This window comes from Dermacentor andersoni, unplaced genomic scaffold (genome assembly GCF_023375885.2).
Source record: "Dermacentor andersoni unplaced genomic scaffold, qqDerAnde1_hic_scaffold ctg00000647.1, whole genome shotgun sequence".
Lineage (NCBI taxonomy): Eukaryota > Metazoa > Arthropoda > Arachnida > Ixodida > Ixodidae > Dermacentor > Dermacentor andersoni.
In genome coordinates, this window is record NW_027315329.1 from 30,001 (window position 1) to 39,540 (window position 9,540).

General features: G+C 58.1%; 3 non-coding genes across 3 annotated transcripts in view; all 3 read right to left on the reverse strand.

Annotated features, from left to right (window-relative positions):
- The window catches only part of LOC140214796 (large subunit ribosomal RNA), a 3,959-nt gene extending 3,800 nt beyond the window's left edge, over positions 1 to 159 (reverse strand). The window contains exon 1 of the ribosomal RNA XR_011891726.1: positions 1 to 159. This exon is cut by the window's left edge and continues 3,800 nt beyond it. This is a non-coding gene — a ribosomal RNA (large subunit ribosomal RNA).
- Positions 160 to 1,305: 1,146 nt separating this feature from the next.
- LOC140214798 (5.8S ribosomal RNA) lies at positions 1,306 to 1,458 on the reverse strand. The gene has a single exon (XR_011891728.1). It is a non-coding gene; the product is annotated as a 5.8S ribosomal RNA (ribosomal RNA).
- A 1,574-nt stretch (positions 1,459 to 3,032) lies between these two features.
- LOC140214795 (small subunit ribosomal RNA) lies at positions 3,033 to 4,847 on the reverse strand. The gene has a single exon (XR_011891725.1). It is a non-coding gene; the product is annotated as a small subunit ribosomal RNA (ribosomal RNA).
- Positions 4,848 to 9,540: the final 4,693 nt, after the last annotated feature.

Below are 9,540 nucleotides of genomic sequence, written 5' to 3' on the forward strand. Positions count from 1 at the left end.
CATACACCACATTTCCCGACCGCCTGCAAGGACGGGGGATTCGGTGCTGGGCTCGGTCCCGTTTCGCTCGCAGCTACTCGGGGAATCCCTGTTGGTTTCTTTTCCTCCGCTTAGTGATATGCTTAAATTCAGCGGGTTGTCTCGCCTGATCTGAGGTCGACAACGGATACATCGCTTTCGCCCATTCCAGCACGACCGAGTACGACGCCCTGCCACGTCCTTACGGACGAGGCTGGCAGGCGGCACAACGCCTGCGCGCGTGCGTCATACGAGCGGTATGCCGAAAAGGACTCGACACGTTCGAAAACCCAGCGCCAACCGAGTGCGACGCCCTACCACGTCCTTCGCCCAACACGGAGCTACTTATAGACGAGGCTGGCAGGCGGTGAACCGCCTGCGCGCGTGCGGCGCACGAGCAGTTGCGTGGTAAGCGACCGTGTCTGAAGCCCAAACACCACCGAGGCAAAGATCGCCTTAGCAGCGCGCCGCTTCAGCGGGCACCGCAGGGGCGACTAAAACCTGGCGGGAGGCATCGTCTCGTGTAGCGTCGCCCCTGCCCCAACTGGAGTGGCCCAGTCTTTAGGGGACAGAGACTGCGAAGCACTTGGACCGACGGCGGACTACGACGGAACGCTTCAGCTCCGCCAACGGGGCACCCACGCTCTCGAAGGAGACATTTTCCGTTTCGCGGCAATTCTCCGCCGTGCCGTGACTCTTCTCGCTCGCAGACGGCGCTGTCGCGTCGAACCGCTTTCGGGGGCCACCCTTCTCCTCCCCGCTCCTCGCAAGAATCTGCCGATTCCCATTCCTGCGACGAAGCCCGGAAGGGCGCCCACACAGCTGCGGTGACGTGAACGAGCGACCAGCTCTGGAGCTCGACGTACTTCGAAGGCAAACAGCGCAAATTGCGATCGCGCTGGCTTTGCGCACGGCGCGGGAATCGGCCGGCGTTTCATTCCCACGTTTTCCGTGCACGCAAGCGTGCGCTTCCGACTCTCTCGCAAACGTGCGCGCTACATGGCAACAGACGTTCGCGCCTCGTGCTTGGACCGCTCTTTCCCTGCAGGTATCCGACTCCATCCTGCGGCGGTCTTACTAGAGGCGCGCACTCGTCACGCTGCAGTAGTATTGCCTCGTTTCCGTCTTTTCGAAGAATTGGCACAACGGTTTGCCACCGTCTCCCTCTCGTGAGGCCGCTGGCGCGTGGCTTTAGCGCTCAACGTACTGTCCATGATGCCGACGCGGTCAAAACGAGTCGACGGACGCACGTTCCCTGTGCGCCGAAGTCTCTCTTGATATGTGATCCGACCCTCAGACAGACGAAGCCAAGGGAAGACCCAAGGCCGCAATGTGCGTTCAAAGAATCAGTGCTCAGTGTGTCCTGCAATTCACACCAAGTCTCGCAGCTGGCTGCGTTCTTCATCGACCCGAGAACCGAGTGATCCACCGCTTAGAGTCGTGAAAAATAGTTTGTTCAATTCAGTACAGTACAACCAGGGTTTTAGGCACGTGGCGTCTCCCTGTGTGTGGTTTCGAAGAGCGCCTTTCGGCGTGCGCTCCTCCAGTCTCGCTCTTTCGGCGGCCGCGTCTCAGCAGCTGAAAGCCTAATGGCACTCCACTCCTGCTACTCGCGCGTGTGTTTTGCGCCCACGCCTTCCTCGCTTGCCCTCGAGGCACCTTATGCCGTTTGCGCGCACTCGAAGCCGGTTTTACCTGCCAACCATCCACCGGACCCGTGTGTCTCGTGTGCACGTTCACATCGCTCCACTAAAAATTGCAAAGAGCGACAGAGCCATGATTAGGGCTAAGCCGCTGTGGAGTCTTTAACGGCTACACGGCCACGGGCAGGGCTTCACCCCCATCGACGTGCTTCGCTTCAGTCAGCAGTAGGTTCATAGAAGGGCCTCAAACACACACACACTTTCGCATCGGCAGATCGCCGCAGCATAACCGCTGTTGATCCAACAGCCTACTTGAGACGAAAGACAAGAGCCCGGCGCGCGTACTCGCGCAGCTCTCCAAAACCACTCGGCCAGTGCCAGGGACGGCTCCCTGCGCCGGCGCCACAACAAGTCTACTTGAGGCGGAAGACGAAGCCAGCAAGGGCCTGGCCGCAAGTGCGTTCGAAACCGGGACTACAGTCCCTCGTCTGTCCGTACTTCCTCTTTCGACGTGCGGCGCCTTCCCAAAGCGCACAAGTCCGCTAACCGCAGAACGCTTCCGACGTAGCAAAGCCGCGTTTCCTTCGGTACTTCGCAGCAACGCCGCCTTTCCCTCGGCGGCGGGCGAATAGCCTGCAGACGTCGTCGCATTAAACCGCGATCTCGACACCTCGCGCGTCACGAGCAGGAGCCGACCGGCAGCCTCCGGCCCTTTCGGACTCGGTGGCATTTGCCGCGGAGGACGGGAGAGCACTTTAGGCCACGGTTCCTTCCGTACTTGGCAGCCGCACCCTCATACCGACAGTTCCATGACCGACCGAGCGCCACACCGTTCCTTTAGTACTTGGGTGGCAACAAAGTCGGGTCGTTACTCCATACTCGCCGCAGGAAGCGACCGGCAGCCGCCAGCCTTTTCAGACTCGGCAGCGTTTGCCGCGGAGGACGGGAGAGCGCTCGCACCACGGTTCCGTGTGTGTACTAAGCGGCAGCGGCATTAGCTCTCGACCGTCAGTTCCTTGACCGACCGCACGCTTCGCCGTTCCCCTCGTACTGGGCAAAGCAGCAGGTCGGGTCGTCTTACTCCCATTCCGCGCAAGAGCGCCAAAGCGGACAGAAAGCCCACCCAGTGTGCGTTACGCCGTTTCTACCCGCGGGCGCGGCCAAGCCAACCGTCCAAGGTTGCAGCCGGCGTCCACTGGGCGCAACAAATTTGGCACGGGGCGCCCCTCAAAATTCAGGCAGTCCCCGGCATGTTCGGGTATAGCCGTCCCCGCGTCCAAGCGGGGCCAGCGGCGGAAAGCGTCGGGCGCAGCGAGCTGCTTCACCCACACGGGGTAGAAACAATGGCGCTCGCCACCCTTCACAATCCGGTAATGATCCTTCCGCAGGTTCACCTACGGAAACCTTGTTACGACTTTTACTTCCTCTAAATGATCAAGTTTGGTCATCTTTCCAACAGACCGGCGCAACCGAAAGGCCGCGCCGGACATCGGTCCGAAGACCTCACTAAATCATTCAATCGGTAGTAGCGACGGGCGGTGTGTACAAAGGGCAGGGACGTAATCAACGCGAGCTTATGACTCGCGCTTACTGGGAATTCCTCGTTCAAGGGGAACAATTGCAAGCCCCTATCCCAATCACGAAAGAAGTTCCACGGGTTACCCAGTCCTTTCAGACAGGGATAAAGACACGCTGCTTCCTTCAGTGTAGCGCGCGTGCGGCCCCGGACATCTAAGGGCATCACAGACCTGTTATTGCTCTGTTTCGTGCGGCTAGGAGCCGCTTGTCCCTCTAAGAAGGTTGTAAGGTGCTGGGAACCCCGCACCTATTTAATAGGCTAGAGTCTCGTTCGTTATCGGAATTAACCAGACAAATCGCTCCACCAACTAAGAACGGCCATGCACCACCATCCACCGAATCAAGAAAGAGCTCTCAATCTGTCAATCCTCCCAGTGTCCGGGCCGGGTAAGTTTTCCCGTGTTGAGTCAAATTAAGCCGCAGGCTCCACTCCTGGTGGTGCCCTTCCGTCAATTCCTTTAAGTTTCAGCTTTGCAACCATACTTCCCCCGGAACCCAAACACTTTGGTTTCCCGGAAGCTGCCCGCCGAGTCATTTGAGTAACTCAGGCGGATCGCTGGTTGGCATCGTTTATGGTCAGAACTAGGGCGGTATCTGATCGCCTTCGAACCTCTGACTTTCGTTCTTGATCAAAGAAAACATTCTTGGCAAATGCTTTCGCAGTAGTTCGTCTTGCGACGGTCCAAGAATTTCACCTCTAGCGCCGCAATACGAATGCCCCCGTCTGTCCCTCTTAATCATTACCTCGTATTCCAAAAACCAACAGAACAGAAACGAGGTCTTGTTCTATTATTCCATGCAAGTTTATTCAGGCGACTCGCCTGCGTTGAGCACTCTAATTTTTTCAAAGTAAAAGCACCGGCCTTCTCGAGGCACACAATGAAGTGCACCAAGAAAGGACCGGCATGATGTTCAGTCCGAGCCGTCGCATCGGGTAGATGCACTACTCGTCTGGAACTGAGATCCAACTACGAGCTTTTTAACCGCAGCAGCTTTAGTATACGCTATTGGAGCTGGAATTACCGCGGCTGCTGGCACCAGACTTGCCCTCCAATTGATCCTCGTTAAAGGATTTAGAGTGTACTCATTTCAATTACGGGGCCTCAAAAGAGTCCCGTATTGTTATTTTTCGTCACTACCTCCCCGTGCCGGGAGTGGGTAATTTGCGCGCCTGCTGCCTTCCTTGGATGTGGTAGCCGTTTCTCAGGCTCCCTCTCCGGAATCGAACCCTGATTCTCCGTTACCCGTAACAACCATGGTAAGCAAGTAACCTACCATCGAAAGTTGATAAGGCAGACACTTGAAAGAAACGTCGCCGGCTCGTGGCCATGCGATCAGCACAAAGTTATCCAGAGTCACCACACAATACGGGCCGAAACCCGATCGATCTTGGTCTAATAAAAGCACCCGTCGCCCAAAGGGCTTCAGGCTCACTGCATGTATTAGCTCTAGAATTGCCACAGTTATCCAAGTAGGAAGAAACGATCTAAGGAACCATAACTGATTTAATGAGCCATTCGCGGTTTCGCCTTATTTCGGCATGTACTTAGACATGCATGGCTTAATCTTTGAGACAAGCATATGATTACTGGCAGGATCAACCAGGTAATCGTTCAACTGCGCGTCCAGCCTTTCAAGCAGGCCGGACGCCGTTTTTGCGATGCCGAGGCCACCTTCAGGCGCCCCAACACGCTTCGTTCTCGCAAAGGGTAGCACTTTGCACAGTCCGAGACGACGGCGTTCGAGCTCGCTACGGCGCCCTCCCCGCAGGGCCGGGTATCGCCACGCGGCAAGAAGCACGCAACATTCTCGATAGACCGGTTGTGTCGACTCGATCGCGGCTTGCGGTTTCTCTCGAGCCCGCAGCACTGGTGGACCGACCGACACTTGCAACGTAGCCGAGACGGCAAAGCCGCTAGGCGACGGGTCACGCCCGCGCCTTCGGCGCTTTCGTATTTGATTCGTCCGAGGACGATGCGGAACACACTTCGATATCGTGGAAAAAGCGTCGTCCGACAACCAGCCCCTAACGCATCAAGCGGATGAGGCTGCAGACGTCAGCTGTGGGATCCACGGGAGCGATACCGGGGACACGCTTGACGGGCACGAAGCCCGCCGCATATCAAACACCCAGGTCGCTTTGGGGGCGACTGCTCTCTGGGACCCCCATATAATAGCAGCGATAAGTACCCAGACCTCCATGGGGCCGTACTCGTGCCACTTTCGACGAGCGTTTGGCGAAAATCGTGCCGCCTCGTAACGCCGCGAGCAAGATTGAAAGCTTACGTCGGCAGCACAATGCCGAAGTCGTGAAAGCGCAGCGCGTCTACCGAATGCGCGAACGGCAATTTCTCGCTAATGGCCAGTACGGTTTCCTGCACAATTGCCTTTCTGTCGCCCTACGGGGCCCCCGGCCGATCGATTCGAGGCACGCTAGCACGGCCCCTTCGCCATTTCCGAGCACGAGTGCGAACAGTGCGGGCGGCGTGCTCGACGCCCCGGCTGACGTCGTTTCGGACTTTGTCTCTTCGCGTGCTCGCGGCAACGCCGCGGCCAACGACGACGTCTGCGCGGTTCTTTGCCGGTTCCCGGCGTGCTATAGTGCAGCCCTCTGCAGGGTGACACCGGCTCCGTCGTGGCCGTGCGGCGGCTTGTACGCAAAAGTTGCGTCAAAGGCGTCGCGCTCGCGCCGCCCCGGCACACGCGGTTTCGGACTTTGTCTCTTCCAGCGCTCGCGTAGTCGTGGGCACGATTGTCGACTTCGGAACGGTGCGCGGACACCGCCACGAGCACGCGCAAGACGAAAATCGCACTACGGTACAATGTCGGCCGGGGCCCTACGGCCCCTTACAGTAGCAGCGATAAGTGCCCAGACCTCCATGGGGCCGTACTCGTGCGACGCGGCGGCGTACTGCGCCGAGCCGAGCGCCAATATTTGGCTTTTGCAGGGCGGATTCGAGCTCTGGCGATTGCCGCGGTACCGCCGCTCACCGATTCAAGGCACGCTAGCGCGGCCCCTTCGCCATTTCCGAGCACGCGTGCGAACAGTGCGGGCGGCGTGCTCGACGCCCCGGCTGACGTCGTTTCGGACTTTGTCTCTTCGCGTGCTCGCGGCAACGCCGCGGCCAACGACGACGTCTGCGCGGTTCTTTGCCGGTTCCCGGCGTGCTATAGTGCAGCCCTCTGCAGGGTGACACCGGCTCCGTCGTGGCCGTGCGGCGGCTTGTACGCAAAAGTTGCGTCAAAGGCGTCGCGCTCGCGCCGCCCCGGCACACGCGGTTTCGGACTTTGTCTCTTCCAGCGCTCGCGTAGTCGTGGGCACGATTGTCGACGTCGGAACGGTGCGCGGACTACGCCACGAGCACGCGCAAGCCGAAAATCGCACTACGGTACAATGTCGGCCGGGGCCGTACGGCCCCTTACAGTAGCAGCGATAAGTGCCCAGACCTCCATGGGGCCGTACTCGTGCGACGCGGCCGCGTACTGCGCCGAGCCGAGCGCCAATATTTGGCTTTTGCAGGGCGGATTCGAGCTCTGGCGATCGCCGCGGTACCGCCGCTCACCGATTCAAGGCACGCTAGCGCGGCCCCTTCGCCATTTCCGAGCACGCGTGCGAACAGTGCGGGCGGCGTGCTCGACGCCCCGGCTGACGTCGTTTCGGACTTTGTCTCTTCGCGTGCTCGCGGCAACGCCGCGGCCAACGACGACGTCTGCGCGGTTCTTTGCCGGTTCCCGGCGTGCTATAGTGCAGCCCTCTGCAGGGTGACACCGGCTCCGTCGTGGCCGTGCGGCGGCTTGTACGCAAAAGTTGCGTCAAAGGCGTCGCGCTCGCGCCGCCCCGGCACACGCGGTTTCGGACTTTGTCTCTTCCAGCGCTCGCAACCATGTCGGGGCCGACGCCGACGACTGCGTGGTGTTTCAACGATTGCCGGCGTGACACAATGCAGCTGCGTGCGGGATGCCAGCGATTCCGTCGTGTCCGTGCGGCGGCTTGTACGCAAAAGTTGCGTCAAAGGCGTCGCGCTCGCGCCGCCCCGGCACACGCGGTTTCGGACTTTGTCTCTTCCAGCGCTCGCGTAGTCGTGGGCACGATTGTCGACGTCGGAACGGTGCGCGGACTACGCCACGAGCACGCGCAAGCCGAAAATCGCACTACGGTACAATGTCGGCCGGGGCCGTACGGCCCCTTACAGTAGCAGCGATAAGTGCCCAGACCTCCATGGGGCCGTACTCGTGCGACGCGGCGGCGTACTGCGCCGAGCCGAGCGCCAATATTTGGCTTTTGCAGGGCGGATTCGAGCTCTGGCGATCGCCGCGGTACCGCCGCTCACCGATTCAAGGCACGCTAGCGCGGCCCCTTCGCCATTTCCGAGCACGCGTGCGAACAGTGCGGGCGGCGTGCTCGACGCCCCGGCTGACGTCGTTTCGGACTTTGTCTCTTCGCGTGCTCGCGGCAACGCCGCGGCCAACGACGACGTCTGCGCGGTTCTTTGCCGGTTCCCGGCGTGCTATAGTGCAGCCCTCTGCAGGGTGACACCGGCTCCGTCGTGGCCGTGCGGCGGCTTGTACGCAAAAGTTGCGTCAAAGGCGTCGCGCTCGCGCCGCCCCGGCACACGCGGTTTCGGACTTTGTCTCTTCCAGCGCTCGCAACCATGTCGGGGCCGACGCCGACGACTGCGTGGTGTTTCAACGATTGCCGGCGTGACACAATGCAGCTGCGTGCGGGATGCCAGCGATTCCGTCGTGGCGGTGCGGCGGCTTGTACGCAAAAGTTGCGTCAAAGGCGTCGCGCTCGCACCGCCCCGGCACACGTGGTTTCGGACTTTGTCTCTTCGAGCGCTCGCAGCGATGTCGAGGCGATCGCTTACGTCTGCACGGTTTCCGGTGTGCTACAATGCAGCAGTCTGCCGCACTACACCTCTTGGTTGCCGAGGCCAGCACGGCAATTTACTGAAGCGAGCGCATTGCGCCCAGGCGGCAGCGGACTTTGTGCTTTCGGGAGTGCTCTTGCTGTAAAATTTGAACGGCTGCAGCTGCGCGAAGCAAGTGTACCTATTTTCACTCTCTCTCTGTCTGCCTTTGAGGCGACTGTAATTTCACTTTAAACGCAACTGGAGGCGGGAGCAACCTGATGAGAGTAGGTGGACTTCGGTACATGTTGTAATTTAGAAATTGCTTTCAAGCTTTCAGGACATACACCTTCGCGCCATCTGCTTTCCCCGTCTCTTTGGCACTTTATAGTATGTGCTGCATGCTCTGCATTCCAAAGAAACACGCCTGTGTCTCTCCCTCTCTCACGTTCTTCTTCTTTTTGTAGCTGCTGTTGTAGAAGATGCTATGCTCTTTAATCGCTGTAACATAGAGTGCTTGCACAAGCCAACAACTGTTGCGCGTTTTTTTTTTTTTTTTTTCTCTTCCCAAGACGTTTCTGCCATTATTCACTAACTCTCGTTCTTAGTATGCAATGGAGCGTTAGCTCGCGCCATCTACCTTTCTTTCTGTATTGCAAAGTCCGCAGGTTTTCCTAGTTCCGTACACAGATGGCGCTAATGCGTTTTGGCGCCAGGTTCGAACGACCTCGCTGTACTCGTGTTTCCCATTTGAATGTTTCAAAGGGGTTTGCGACAGGGGGTGGTTCTTGTGCAAGGCTGAGCTTTCCAGCTGCGTTTAAGCTATGCTAGCATGTGTGCGTATATATATATATATATATATATAAATACACAAACACACACACACACACACACACACACACATGCATATATACATACACACACACGGTAATGGTAAAGATGATGAGGTAGCACTTTTTTTTTTTTTTTTACAATGCCTGTGTTTCAGATGGCGATCTTTCTCCCCTCTATGTTTCCGGTGGGAAGGAGTGTGCAGCGTTTTCTATATTTATTTTGTCATTCACTTCTATGTTGCTCGTCTTCGTACATGGGGCATGCTACCTAATTCTACCGGTCGATTCGACACGTTGCGATCCGTCCCGGCCTGTGCCGTATCAAAATTTTCAGTGGGCCTTGCGGTAAATAAAAAGAAATGAAGGAAATGCGCGTAGTATATTACAATTGCACACGGGCTTGAAACGAAGCCCTCAAGGAAGGTCACCTTGAGCGGTCGCATTCAGACGGAAGTAAGCATTCCCCTGGCGCGTTTTTTTCCGCTCGCCTGTTCCGTTTTCTACGAGGTTGCCTTGGTTGGTTTCGCGTTACAAGCAAGCTTGCACTCGGGTCTCGTTTCTACGCGACAGCGTTTCGTTAACAGCGAAAGACTGAGGCGTTGCGAGTTCATCCGTGAG